This window comes from Macrobrachium nipponense, chromosome 1, assembly GCF_015104395.2.
Source record: "Macrobrachium nipponense isolate FS-2020 chromosome 1, ASM1510439v2, whole genome shotgun sequence".
Taxonomy (NCBI): Eukaryota; Metazoa; Arthropoda; class Malacostraca; order Decapoda; family Palaemonidae; genus Macrobrachium; species Macrobrachium nipponense.
The window spans coordinates 93,589,071-93,603,149 of NC_087200.1; positions in this window are offsets into that span (position 1 = coordinate 93,589,071).

Genomic DNA, 14,079 nt, shown 5'->3' on the forward strand with positions numbered 1-14,079 from the left:
CCCTCTCTCTCTCTCTCTCTCTCTCTCTCTCCCCGTTTAGACTAACATTCTTCTTGAAACATCTAATAAAAATGCGTTAAAAATCAAAGTTGGACAACTCTGGTAATTATGTAAAGTAATATAGTATGTAATATAGAACTGGTTTATTTATTGAATCGTACCTGGAAAAGCTGCTGTTCTGTAACACTAGACAGGAACAATCTCGTCCCTGTAAAAAAGAATAACAAAACTCATATTAGAGAATTATATTTTCAGGCTGCACTAAACTATTTTAATGGGCGTCTGAGATATAATATACAAAACTGGAAGTTAAGATGCTAAGTAAACTAAACGCCGTTCACCAATTAATGATTTCTGGCTTTTTTTTCTTTCTCTCAAAACCCATACTCAATATTCCAGGTTTTCAGTATCAGATGCCCCTTGTTTTTATACTGAAAAATCTAGCTACACTAATGTCTCGGTTTCAGGAAATATTTTATCCCGTAAAATCAAGTTATAATTTCCATACGTCCATTTTCAGAATCTACGTCAATATCGAGACAACTTACGCACGCCTCTCTGTTCGTGGAAACAGAAAGCAGAAGTCCCATTTTTCCTGAGAAACAGTACTATATAGTGCTTACATGCTGTAAGCATCTAGCTTCATAGAGACCTCTGTATAGAGAAACAATACGACTGGTCTTGGTTTCAGAGGTCCTCTTTAACATGAGAAACCCTACTAATGCTTCCACGTTCTCAGTTTCAGAAGTTCCTTATATCTCGTGAAACAATACTACTGTTCTCTTGGTATTGGTTTCAGAGGTTCACTTTATCTCAAGAAACCAAACAATTACTTCCATGGTCTTAGTCGTAGCATTGCCTTTATATTATGAGGAACAAGAGTTAGGTTTCCATATTCTTAGTTTTAGGGGCCTGTTTTATCTCGAGAAACCATACTTCTGTTTCTCGGTTCTCGGTTAAAAAAAAGACCCCCCCCCCCATGTCTAGAGAACCATACAATTGTTTCCTTGTTTTCAGTTTCATGAGCCTCGTCTATCTCCTGAAGCCATACGACCAGTCTCTATTTTAGAGGTACCTGTTCGGTCTAGAAAACATAATTACCGTTTCCCTTGTTCTCGACAACAATTCTATTATGCTGCTGCCGACAGTTTCACTTCATGAGCTGTACTGCGTTTCCGTATTTACCAGTTTAGACACTCATATGAAAGACCATGATCCTATTCTCAAAATAAATTCTATATTATGTTTCCGCAGACAGTGCAGCGTCATGAACTAAACCGCCATGTCCATATTCACCGGTTCAGAAGCTCTCTTATCAAGACAACCCATGATTCCATCTTTATGTTTTCGGTTTCAGGGGTCATTTTTATCATAGAAAACCGAACTATGTTTCCCTATTTTCGTTTACAAAAGCGGCTTTTCTTTAGAAGCCCGGCTACCCAACCACAATGTTTTTCACCTTCATCCTGCCATTTCCAAGAGGTAAGTTCCGAAACAGCCTCGTTTTGTTTTGCCAAAACGAGGCGTTCTCGTCCTGTACTTGGGACGCAAAGATCCCCGAATGAAGGCTTAAAAAAAAAAAAAAAAAAAAACTGCGTCACAGGACGAATTCATTCGTGCTTTTGTGGCACAGTGCACGCACGCGGACAGATTACGAAAACAGCGTCGAGAACATCGGCCGGAGGGAAAGAACACTCAACAGGTGAGGAACAGCAGCTCGCTCACCTTTAACGGTGTCATCAATATTTCGAACAGGTCTAAAAGCCTCCTCCTCCTTCTCCTACCTTGCACAAATTCTCTCTCTCTCTCTCTCGTATTGAATTCGTTTATAAATTCGTTTATATAATTATATGTAAATTGTCTCTGCTTCTCCCTGTCAATCTCTCTCTGATTGAATTAGTTTACATATTTAACATACGTGGCATAAATTTCTGCCTCTTTCTCCATAAAATGTATGTGGTGTTCAATTCGTTTACACAATCATTGTCAAAGCTAAATTGAGTTCCTGTTTCTTCCCATATCTCTCTCTCTCTGAAATCTCTTTTCTTCCTTCTTTTCTTTCCTCCCGTTCATCTCCCTTGCTGTTTATCTCTTTACCTATTTTTATATTCATCTGCGTCTATTGATCGCCTTATTGACCTTCTTTTCGGTCTGCAGGTGTCATCGAAAGCATTACTCAACATTCTTAACAAGATCATCACTGCTTGCTTAGATTGTTTATCCAATTTGGCGAAGATCCTCGTTCGTAATTTTCTACCTTGCTGATAAATCATAGATTTCTTCAAATGTCTGCCCACCTTTTATGTTCCTTCGTGCAAATTGAGGCGGTTCGCCTATTTCCATTTCTTTATGTATATTCACTACATAAAAAAAGAAACTGTTGTCGGATATTTTCCACAAGAAGCAGACTGGTCTTGAGGGTAAAATATAGTATAAACACAAGTCAGCTTAGTTTTGATTAATGATAATACAAAAGGGCACATTCCAAAAACATATTTATCAAATTCAGGTCAGTATGTTGCCACATTTGACAAAACAAATACAGTTCTAAAACTGTTCATAATTCCTTTCACACGAGCGCTAATTTATCAAACGTAGGATGTAAATATGTACGATGTTATCAACATTCAATTTACCAACTTCTTATCATGAGATATTAATGTATGCCAAATTAATTTAGACCTCTACATTATTCAAGATTTAAGCAAAAATCAAGTTACTATCTTAACTAGCCACCTACTATTATCATACAAAAGTCAGCAGACATCTAACATTATCATCAGTGGTCATAATACACACTTAAAGAACACACACACACACACACACACAACACACACATATATATATATATATATATATATATATATATATATATATATGTGTGTGTGTGTGTGTGTGTGTGTGTGTGTGTGTGTGTATCTTTAAGTGTGTATTATGACCACTGATGATAATGTTAGATGTCTGCTGACTTTTGTATGATAATAGTAGGTGGCTAGTTAAGATAGTAACTTGATTTTTGCTAAATCTTGAATAATGTAGAGGTCTAAATTAATTTGGCATACATTAATATCTCATGATAAGAAGTTGGTAAATTGAATGTTGATAACATCTGTATATATATATAGTCTATATATATATATATATATCTATATTATATTATATATATATTATATATATAGATATATATATATCATATTAATATATATATATATTACATACATATATGGGAAAAAGTTGATACATTATTCAGCTTTTAAAGTGCTTTATTAATAGAAAACGAACACGTATTAAACTATTTATGTTTTATAGAGAAACTTTCTCCCCATTATTTATAAAATTAATATCTCTCATCTATTTGATTAAATTTCAGCTACATCCTTTTCACCAATACATTTGCCAACTCAGAAAAAGAAAGACCTTTTCCCCAAATCATCTCAAGAGTTAATACGAAAAAGTAACTTGTTCTGTAACAGCCCACATAAGGACACAAAAGGCCCCAAATATTAGAATTATTTAAACTTTTGTTTAGGTCAGATAATGATCAGATATACCTTCAGCCACTCCTCATCTTTACACTACAGCCGTTAACTTACTCTCTCATCTAATTTGTACTACCGCATCTTCTCTTTCCCCAGTATATTTATATTTTTCTCTTTGTACACCACATATTACATACATTTAAGACCTTTTACAAACACAATTCTACAAGAGCCCCTCCATTGTCATTTACCCCAGGAATTCTATAACCACCATCCTCCCATCCAACAACCCTCAGTCTTCTTGTTCTCTAGTTCTACATCTCTCAGCCACTCCGGAACACAATCATTCTGTGTCCCTCTCAGACCCGATTATCTTGTTCTTCCCCTTTGTTTTACTAAGAGCAACAATTACTAGTTTTCTCTCTTTATACAAGCCAATTATCATGTATTTACTATCTATTGTACTCCACTGCCGGCATCCATAAGGAAGGAATTCCTATGGATAGGCTAGTTAGATCAGGGCCTAAGGAGGGGACTACAAACTATGCTACAAGAAGAGCATTTTTAGAGGGATTGTAGGAAAGGTTCAACTCGGATACTCGCCGGTAAGAAGTTAGAACGAGAGGGACATCTATACGATACTTAGCTCTTATGTCCCCTTATTATAGATGTAACCTACAACTCTAATCTTGCCTTGAGCTGCTGCTTACTGGTCTTAGAAACTATTCCAGTGTACATGTCCCAGGGAAGTAGCACCCTTCCAGCCTCAGCCATACATGCGCCCTGTCTCTCCAGGATGGAGACACACCTACTCTTATCTCTGAAGCCCCTGGCAGCCTAGGGGGTTAAAAACACCCCATTCAGTTGTTGAAAAAGGAGCACTCAACGCCGCCTTTCATTGCAAAGTCTGTGCAATGTAGAAGATAACATAGTGTGTCTGTGAACTGACTTCTGATACATGTATACTTTTCGTAAGGGTGAGACTTATTCTAATTTCCTTTTCTCTCCCCTAAGCTCCCTCTACTATTCATTTGTGTGTTTCTTGTATAAACTGAATGATTTACTGTTCTTTGCATGGATTAGATTAGGATAGACTCCCCTTTGCTTTCAAAGTCATAAAGTCACATTCTCCCGCCATAGTGATAAATTAGCGCTACTGACAGAGTTCTTTTATGTATTAGGTTTAACTGGAATAATCTATTTCCAGAGCCATTTGTTTAGGGCCCCTCATTGTTCTGCAACCGCCGCCTTTTCGATTCTTGCCCCGAAGAGGCATTCACTCCATTGCAAACAAGCCATCAGCTCCATTTATCTATTGCAAAATTATCAATCTAGGGCAGAGGCTCTTATTTACAATTCATAATCATTTTGAATATTACTTTGAAAGCTATGTAAATATCCTGTACTGAGGTTTATTTAATTATTGTCCATTGTCCTATTGGTTTGCACACCAGTCAAACTTTATTCCATTGTGAACTCGATCCATGTAAACTTCCTTACTAATCCCAGATGTCGCAAGTTGTGTTGACTGTTGATGTAATTACATCACTTATTTTGCCAGGCTGGCCTACATCCCAACCCTTTACCCCATTGCTCACTGTGTAAATAAAGTAATCTAAGTAACTCATGTACAAGCAGCTTTCAATGGCGACCTACTTTACTGTTTAAATGTAATATGCTGGTTAAGTAATTTCTGTTGTTACATTTCATTATGGATTTGGCTGTATTTCAGTGCCCCTCAGGCCAGAATGTAATTTAACCACTTCCTTTGAAAGCATTTAGCTTCCAAATCTGAAAGAATATATATATATATATATATATATATATATATATATATATATATATATATATATATATATATATAGTTCAAGATTTTAACCCAGAACCAAGGAAAGTTAAGATTTCTTATAACAAGACTCAATCATCCTTGTCTATATAAGTTGCCCCTTTGAATTGAAAGCCTCCGTTCTCTAGACACTCTCTCTTTGCTCCCATTGGCTGTCCTGGATTTACCTCCCACAGGGATCCGGGGCGCTTACCGGGAGAAATTTTAAAAGGAGCAGGGACCCAGCGACTCACTCTCAGAGCCTCCACAGAGCTAGGAGAACTCAGAAGCTCCTGCTACCTTGCCCTGCAGACACCACTTCACCCCTTTCTGCTCCCCCTGCCTCCTCTGGGGAAGTCCCAAGTATTTTTATACTTCAATAGTGCACAGAAATATCAGCAGATAAGAAGACTACTAAGCAGAGGATCTCCAGGTACTGTGAGAGTAAATTACAGTTCAGCCAGGGAACTGCTTTGCCTTTTGTCTGTATTTCATTTCCATTCTTCCAAGGCGACTTCGCCCCTCCTTTGTTTAGCTTCTCACTCCCCCAATCTTAGTTCAATGCTGTGATTACTCCCCTTGTGATACTAGTAAACATCCCCTAGTTAATTCAAGCAACGTAATAGTTCCTTCTGTGAACTCCCAATAATTTCCATCCCCTCTGAGAGGTTTGTAAATTTGTTGATTGAAAGAAAGTAGTGGGTCACGCTCACCCACGTGTTCCCTCACCTCAGTACTTATCCTAGGATACAATCTCTTTGCAGACAAACACCGTGTCTGATTGTGCAAGAAATTGGGAACCCTTTGGAGTAAGCCTTGCATTTTGCGCAAAATTCTGAACGCTGTGCCTGGTTGCACCAGCCACGGGTTTCCGGTGGATCGACAATCAACCACCTCATTAGTTCCAGGACCAATGTAAATTAATGCAAAAAAAGTGCATTTAAAACTAAAGCCCAGCTTTAATGTAAATTCCTCCTTCCTCAGTAACATCGGCCCTCTGCCATAGTTTTTTTTCTCTTTTATTTGTCGTGATCTCTCGTTCCCCCATTCAAGGCCAATTTCTTTAGTGTTAAATTACATTTTTCAGGAGTGAACGAGCAGTTCAGAACATTATATATATATATATATATATATATATATATATATATATATATATATATATATATATATATAATATATATAACTTGATCACGAAATGTTTAAAATGTGATGCTATATATATAAATAAAGGTAATGCGACGGAGGAAAAATGAAAAGACAAGAACTGCCGAGATCTTTCGGTCTTAAAGGACCCTTACTTAAGGCAAGTCTTGCCTTAGTAAAGGTTGTTAAGACTGAAAGATCTCAGCAGTTCTTGTCTTTTCATTTTTCCTCCGTTGCATTACCTTTATTTATATATAGCATCACGTTTTAAATGTTTCGTGATCAAGTTATATATATATATATATATATATATATATATATATATATATATATATATATATATATATATATATATATATATATATGGATTATGCTACAAATGTCTAATCAGATATTAAACGACATTTGTACGAGCACTTATGCCCAAACAATGGGCCACTTTCGATCATTCAGCTCTTTAGAGTGTGCAAATGTTTTGTTAGAGTGGTTGGACAGAATGATACAGGACCAGAAAATAAAGGAGAAAATGTATAGAATCTAAAGGTGGAACTGGGAGAAGACAACATGACAGTTGCACTCATTAATAATAATACTTAGGAAGGATGTCAATGAGGACTGAATAAAGGAAGTAGACACTAGGGTAAAGTAAAATGCTAAAAGGTGGCCACACCTAGGGGCCAAAGGACCCATGCAATCCCCCTGGAGTGATGCCTACAGTGTTCCAGCCGAAGGGCACTGACACCATTGCTTCGCTAAGTGGGAAACTGGGAAATGACATGCAGTCTATTTAGACTCGGGACGACGGATGAATCCAGGAAAGTTTGCTCCCATATTAATAGAAAGGATAGCTTCCATATTAATAGAAAGTTTGCTGCCATATTAATAGAAAGTTTGCTGCCATATTAATTAATAGAAAAGTTTGCAGCTAAACTAATAGAAAATTTTGCTGCCAAATGAATGGAAAAGTTTGCTTCCATGTTAATAGAAAGGTTTGCTGCTATATTAATTCATAGAAAAGTTTAGCAGCAAACTTTTGTATTAGTAGAAAAGTTTGTTTTCATATGAATAGAAATGTTTGTCGCCAGATTAATAGAGATGTTTGTTGCCAAACACGCATACATAAAGACAATAATATATATATATATATATATATATATATATATATATATATATATATATATGTGTGTGTGTGTGTGTGTGTGTGTGTGTGTGTGTGATGTGTATGTGAGTGTGTGTGTGTATCCTTAAATCCGCAGGTGAAAGGTGAGTGAAACTGGGGACTTGGAACAAATACTTTCGAATTCTACATTTTCAAGTTCACTGAATAAAATAGAAGTTGACAGACCTTTATTTACAAAGACAGAAAGAGACAAGGAAATTGACGTATAATCCCGGATGGAGATTTAAATTCCTTATGGAAGTGGCCTCAGTAAAAATGGACTCCAACTGATTCCATTTGTGGTGATCTTTGACCCTGTAGATTATCAAGGAATTATTCCAATTAATAGAAAGGCGTGTCTTAAGCAAATGATCCACAATGCCATTATTTGATAAGTATTGTGAATCATTGGCTTACGACAGGCCATGCTATTAACAAGGGATAATTCCTCGATAATATGCAGGGTCAAAGATCACTGCAAAAGGGACCTGTTGGAGTCCAGTTTTATTGAAGTCAAGTTAACGAGGAATTCAAATCTCCATCCTGGATTAACAAACTGGAACCATGGTAGCTTGTTTTTCCTTGAATGATATGCTTGATCCAACACACTGGTGTCATACTTTTTTTTTTTTTTTTTTTTTGGCATTCTATAAATGCTGTTATGTTTGCCATGATTGAAAACCCCACTGACTTCCATTCATAAATGCTGTTATGTTTGCCATTACTGAAAATCCCAATAGAGTTGACCAAGCCATGTAATTCCATTCTTGTGAAGATTAATACTACAAGGAAGTAACGAAGAAACCCTGATTTCAAGGCTAAGTTAGTAATGCATTCGTAGCAAGAATGTAGCTTCCTTCAAATGATAATTCAAGTATTGCTGATTACTGAATCTCCATTTTCTATATACATAGCTGCAAACTTTTCTAATATTATGGCAGTAAACCTTTCTATTAATATGACAGTAAACTTTTTTTCATTAATATGGCAGCAAACTTTTCTATTACGTAGTTTAGTAGCAAACGTTTCTATTAATTAATATGGCAGCAAACCTTTCTATTAATTTGAAAGCAAACTTTTCCATTATTTCGGCAGCAAACCTTTCTATTAATTTGGAAGCTAACTTTACTATTAATAGGGCAACAAACTTTCTATTAATATGGCAGTAAACATTTCTATTAATATGAGAGCAAACGTTTCTATTAATTTGGCAACAAACATCTCTATTAATCTGGCGACAAACATTTCTATTCATATGAAAACAAACTTTTCTACTAATACAAAAGTTTGCTGCTAAACTTTTCTATGAATTAATATAGCAGCAAACCTTTCTATTAATATGGAAGCAAACTTTTCCATTCATTTGGCAGCAAAATTTTCTATTAGTTTAGCTGCAAACTTTTCTATTAATTAATATGGCAGCAAACTTTCTATTAATATGGCAGCAAACTTTCTATTAATATGGAAGCTATCCTTTCTATTAATATGGGAGCAAACTTTCCTGGATTCATCCGTCGTCCCGAGTCTAAATAGACTGCATGTCATTTCCCAGTTTCCCACTTAGCGAAGCAATGGTGTCAGTGCCCTTCGGCTGGAACACTGTAGGCATCACTCCAGGGGGATTGCATGGGTCCTTTGGCCCCTAGGTGTGGCCACCTTTTAGCATTTTACTTTACCCTAGTGTCTACTTCCTTTATTCAGTCCTCATTGACATCCTTCCTAAGTATTATTATTAATGAGTGCAACTGTCATGTTATCTTCACCCAGTTCCACCTTTAGATTCTATACTTCCTCTCCTTTATTTTCTGGTCCTGTATCATTCTGTCCAACCACTCTAACAAAACATTTGCACACTCTAAAGAGCTGAATGATCGAAAGTGGCCCATTGTTTGGCTTAACAATGTAAATTTCTTTCTTTTTTTATGAAATACTCAACTAAAGAAGATCTTCGTCCCACTAGATCCAGACGATAAAGAGAAAAAGCTCTCATCTGCTAACTGGAGTACAACATGTAAGCTACTGTAATATACAATAGAATAGAACATAGAATTTAGGCCAAAAGCCTAATGCTGGGACCTACTAGGTCATTCAGCGTTGAAACAGAAAATGACACCAAACAGGTTTGAAAGGCGTAGCAGGTGAAAAAAAGACAGTTGCATTATGAATCTATAGTTAGGAGACGGTGGAAGAAAGAGAATATGAACGGAAGTACAGTAAAACAAAAAGGGGGGAGTGGGGATGACAGGGGCTTGCAGATAGGGGCCAAATGGACACTGTAAAGAAATTTCAGTAATGAATGCGGTGCACTGACGGCACTAACCCCCACCCCCCTCCCCCACGGGAGTAGGCTACTAAAAATGTTTTTGTTATGCACTGTAGCCGTTCCACCAATAAAGGCCGTACGATAAACCATTCCCTTTCAAGTTCTCTCCTTCACAGGCTACTCTAGAGCAGCGTTTTAAGTCTCAGCCTCTGCTGACACATCATTAGCATCGAACTGCAATGAGGCATACGATTGGGGCGCTCTCGAAAGCGATAAACTGGTACCAGGGGCGTCCCGATGCTGACGTTGTTTACTGGGCCCTAGAAACTTAATTACTTTTTCCTCTCTCTCTCTCTCTCTCTCTCTCTCTCTCTCTCATATACAGACCTTAACGTCTAGTGATCCAATTTTTTTTATCTAGACATACGCAAATAGTTCGTCTCCGGCAATAACAGCTTAACTGTAATAGCAATACTCTCTTAAATAGGGTTAAATTTCAGCAATGATTTTGACGCGGCTGAACTATAAGTCCTTGAAAAATTGCTTTAATCTTATATATATATATATATATAGTATATATATATATATATACATATATATATATATATATCTAAATATATATACACTACATATATAGCCGAAAATATAATCCTTGAAAAATTGCTATATATATATATATCTATATATATATATATAGATATATATATATATATATATATATATATCTATAATTGTTCTATATATATATATACAGAGAGAGAGAGAGAGAGAGAGAGAGAGAGAGAGAGAGAGATTGATTGATTGATACTATATTAATCTAGCATCGCGACAACTAGGTCATTGATGCCGAACTATATATAAAAAGACCCTATAAATTTTAATAACAATAATCAAACAGAATTATTTAAAAAATATATGATAAAAGATACGGGTAATTATAAAATAAATAATATAAAAATTAATTATATATAAGAAAATTATTGCATACATACATACACATACACACATACGTATATGCACACACATACATGCATACATACACATACGTACATGCACAGACACATACAACATTTCAATAAAAATAAAAGCAAGGCGCACACAAGCATTACCTAAAATACCAGTGTTAAAAAGAAATCCAAACAAGCCAGTCATGTTAAAAATCCCATTTGCTCCTAAAATTTTCGACAACTTAAAAACATTATTCTTCTTCCCATAGTATAGATATTGATTGCGCTGTTCCACCAAACTGGGGGACTCAACCAGCAAGTGCATAACAGTCAGTGGAACCCGGCAATCCTCACAGTATGGTTCGTGATCACGACTCATCAAGTAGGAATGTGTCAGCCTAGTATGTCCAATACGCAGGCGGCACAGAGCCGTTTCAAACCTTCTAGGCATAAAATTGTACAGCCAAGGATTGATTGCAGGTGCAATATCTCATATTTTTACATTACTAGTTAAATTTGACCAAATATTTTGCCAAAGTACTTTATGCATCTCTCTAATTGGAGCATATAAATCTCTGCACGGCAGCTTGAATGATCTGGGCTCAATACAAGAAACAGCCTCTTTGGATGGATGGATGGATGTATGAGTTTTAGGGCAAAAGCCCAGGCACTGGGGCCATAGAAGCCATTCAGCGCCGTAATGGAGATTAAATAAATTACATTATGAATGAGTTAATAAGTGTATGAAGAAAATGGTTCATATATAAATTACCATATGAGAAATGAATGAATTAATGAAAAAAAATGCTTAATAAATAAATATATATATCTATGATGTGATAGGTAAAAAATAATTAAATGTTATTAAAAATATTTATCGACTTTAAAAAGGAGATGAGAGCAGAAATATCTGCTTCATCTCCCAAAATATCACAAAGGGATTTACCCCTAAGATATCTCTCTCTCTGGTTAAAATATCTGGGGCAAGCAACCAGAATGTGCTCCACTGTTAGCATCTCGCCACCGCAAGCACACTCTGGGTGGCTGCCCCCTTCTAAAATAAACTGATGGGTCAAATAAGTGTGCCCAATCCTCAGTCTGCTTAAAACTATTTCTGTTCGCTTATCAGACTGAAAAGACGAAGGCCACAGCAATATATTATTTCTAATATTTCTGTACTTTCTAGTATTGGCAAGATGAGAAGTCCATCTTTCCTGCCATTTGCTTAAAATATAAGACCTAAAAGGACCTTTTAGATCTGTATGAGGCACTTTACTAAAGGCTGTTTCTGATGAGACACTAGCAGCTTTCGCTTCCCTATCTGCTATCTCGTTTCCGCAAATCCCCACATGTGAAGGGACCCAACAGAAAGAGACAGATTTACGCAAATAATACAAATGGAGGAGCGATTCCTGAACTTTTTGAACTAACGGATGGAAGCTATTGAATTTTTTAATAGCTTCTAAAGTGCTTTTGGAATCTGAGTAAATGACAAAATTGGTGTCGCTACTTTGAACAACTATATCCAGAGTAGAGACTATGGCTGTTAGTTCTGCTGTGAATATGGATGCAAAGTCAAGTAGTTTAGCTGTATATGCTGTATCACTAAGGATAACTGCACACCCAACACCACTACTCGACTTTGATCCATCCGTATATATTTTTGTCACATTAGTATGGACAGTTTCGTGCTCCAAGAATTTTCCCCTAATCTCTTCCTTAGGACACTCTTTTTTGTTAAATGCTTTTTTGCACACGGATGCTTCTGGAATAAGCCATGGAAGATACACAGGATGTTTTACTTCCATGACTTTCTGGGATTTAAGATGATTACCCCTAACATCTTCATTTAGTCTAACTTGGAATGGTCTACAGGCTCTTATACCAGAAAAGACCCGTGAGTCTGCTTCTCTCAGCACCTGGAAGGAGGGATTTTTGGGAGCACTTTTAATTCTAGCCATGTACCTTAATCCTAGTTCTTGCCTTCTCAGATCAAGGGGAAGTTGGTTAGTATCAACATATATGCTTTCAACAGGCGAAGTTCTAAAAGCCCCTGAGCATATTCTCAGCCCCATATTGTGTACAACGTCTAGTTCCTTCAGCCTGGTTTGACAAGCTGAGGAATAAATCTAACAGCCATAGTCTAGCTTGGATCTACACAACGAATCATATAGTCTCAGCAGGGATTTTTTATCAGCTCAGCTCCCTAACTAAATCAAGAAACAACCTTTAAAATATTCAGAGATTGTTTAACCTTAATCTTTAAGGCGTTTATGTGGCTGGCCCATGTCAATTTCTGGTCAATGGTCATTCCCAAAAATTTCACTTCATTTTCATAAGGAATGATAGATCCTTTTAAACTGAGTGTGGGAACCTCTTCCACATGCTGGCACCTAGTAAATCTTACAGAAACTGTTTTAGAGGAGGAGAATTTAAAGCCATTCTCATCAGCCCACTTTGTAATGGCATTAACAGACCTTTGCAGATGTTTACATGCTGACAAGGCATCATATCCTGTGCAGTATATTGCAAGGTCATCAACAAAAAGAGCGCATTTACCAGGTGATGATATTTGTTGGACTATACTGTTTATTGCCACTGAAAAAAGTGTTACACTTAAAACGCTTCCTTGTGGAACACCCTCCTCCTGCACAAAAGGTTGGGAGAGAGTGTTGCCCACTCTAACCTTAAAAAATCTCTCTGTTAAAAAGGAATATACAAATTTAATCATTCTTCCACATATGCCCATCTTGTGCAATTGTTTTATGATGCCAATTCTCCAAGTAGTGTCATATGCTTTCTAAAGGTCGAAAAATACGCCGATAGTCTGACATCGTTTGGCAAATCCTTGCTGGATTTGATTGGTCAGTCTCAGCAAGGGATCAAGGGTGGAACGATTTTTCATGAAACCAAATTGAAATGGAGATATTAGTCCTTTGGTTTCCAGGTGCCAAACTAATCTGGTGTTTATAATTTTTTCCATCAGCTTACACACACAGCTGGTAAGAGCTATTGGTCTATAGCTGGTGGCTTGGGAAGCATCTTTATTTGGTAAAATTCCAGTTTCCCATATTTTGTTTATAATCTTGAGTAGATACTTTTTGGCATCATCTGGGAGGTGTGTAAGCATTTCATATAAAACTGAATCACCCCCTGGAGCTGTTGATTCAGTTGAAGAGAGTGCCTCCCGAAATTCTCTTAAGGAAAATTTGTGATTGTATGGTTCAGATTTTCCAGATTCAAATTTCAGAGTCATTTCGGCA